The sequence below is a fragment of the Hipposideros armiger genome, unplaced genomic scaffold (assembly GCF_001890085.2).
Source record: "Hipposideros armiger isolate ML-2016 unplaced genomic scaffold, ASM189008v1 scaffold_9, whole genome shotgun sequence".
Classification (NCBI taxonomy): domain Eukaryota; kingdom Metazoa; phylum Chordata; class Mammalia; order Chiroptera; family Hipposideridae; genus Hipposideros; species Hipposideros armiger.
The window spans coordinates 217,581-219,241 of record NW_017731359.1 but is presented as its reverse complement, the minus strand read 5'-3'; the positions used below and the strand labels follow the sequence as shown (position 1 = coordinate 219,241).

Below are 1,661 nucleotides of genomic sequence, written 5' to 3'. Positions count from 1 at the left end.
GAGTAGTTTGTTTCTGAAACGAATTATGCTCGCAAGCCAAAGTATTACTGCATTTTTTTTCTTTTTTAATAAAGTTAAATAGTAAAACAAAAATTCACAAGCCGCCTCCCTATCTATACCCCAAGCCCCTCCTCTACCTGCAGTCTTTGGCACCGGCCCCCTTTCCCTCACCCCACTCACAGACACAGAGTACACAACTGAGAAAATAAAACTGCTCTAAATACGTGGAGACATGATGAGGGGAGGAGGTGAACTGTTCAGGGTCAAGGTTAAATTGAGCAAGTCTGCATTTCCCACGTTCTGGATGGTTTTCTTTCATTAGCCAAACTGAAAAAAGAAATTCCCTGGACTAGGTGCTTCAAAGATGAAGTCCCCAGGGCCAAAAGAATCCCTTGAAGATGTTATTTGCATCAAAATCACCCATATTCTTGTCCTCCTCATCCCAGTCCTGTGCACTGTCATAGCATTTCTTTTTCTTGGGATCAGAGAGGATCCAACTTCCTTGAACTTTTTCTCCTCCTTCCAAACTTTGAACTTGGCCCTGGCCCCTCTGTGCCCATCCAGATGGTGCATCAAGGCCTGTTTCCGATAAGCTTTCCTGATCTCGTCCTCAGAGGCTTTCACGTGCATTCCCGGAATCTTGTAGTAATCTGCCCTCTTACTCTTCTTCAGCTCTAGCTGTGCATTTTTAGGAACTGTTTATGTTCTTATCTAATTACATTTTTTTCATAGTCCTCCACTCTTCTTCACACTGTTCTGTGTCCATGGAACACTGAGCTCTTCTCAAGGTTTTCACACACGTGTCATTGAGCCTTCCTGCGTTTGTGCAGTCTTCTGCCGCATCATCTAGTTTCCTAAGCTTGGAATTAACTGTACCCTGATGACAGTAGAGTTTAGCATTTGCTTTTATATTGTTGGGGTCTATCCCCAGGACTTCTATGTACAGTTCATAGGCTAGCTTGTGATTTCCTTCTTTAAAGGCTTTATTCCCATCTTCTTTCTTTAAGTGCTTTGACATTTCTGCAAACAACGCAGGCCTTCTTGTGGCCAGGAGCCATCCTGAGAGCCTGTACAAAAAACTGAATGGCCTTCTCAGTACAACCTTCATAATAAAAGCAAAGACCTCAGACATACAGAGCATCCACGATGGTGGATTACATTTGTAAAATGTCACTGGCCACAGGCTGTGCTTCTGAATAATGACCCTGCATTGCTAAATATTCCACATTGGAGATTTTGAAACAGTGGCAGGCAGGAGCAAATTCTGGGGCGTGGTCCGTGCAGAAAACAACCTTCCAAAAATCCCACTTCTCAAAATCTGTTTCTGCTACTTTCTCATGTTCTGCATTAGCATTCTCGCACTCTGTTGTGCCCGAGCATTTTTCTGATCCAGTTATTGGGTTCTCTGGAAACTGTGACATGCTGCCATTGGCACTCCCTAGAGAGAGGTATCATTCATGATGTCCACTCATGATGTCCCCAGAGGAAACTGTCATCCAACCTGACTGAGCATCTTCAAGAGCTTCCCAGAACCTTTGAGCATCATGAAGGTGGCTGCTCAAGTCCCATAATAGCTAGTACTTTTAGGGCGCATGTCTATGGCTTTTGGCACCCTCACCAAAAGTCAGTTGACCATAGAAGCATAGATAGATATGGATTTA

General features: G+C 43.8%; 1 protein-coding gene and 1 pseudogene across 8 annotated transcripts in view; both read right to left on the bottom strand.

Annotated features, from left to right (window-relative positions):
• IL34 (interleukin 34) overlaps positions 1–1,661 on the bottom strand; it is a 63,626-nt gene that overhangs the window by 19,288 nt on the left and 42,677 nt on the right. The window lies entirely within an intron of this gene.
• Positions 319–1,600, bottom strand: LOC109388959 (dnaJ homolog subfamily C member 7 pseudogene; annotated as a pseudogene).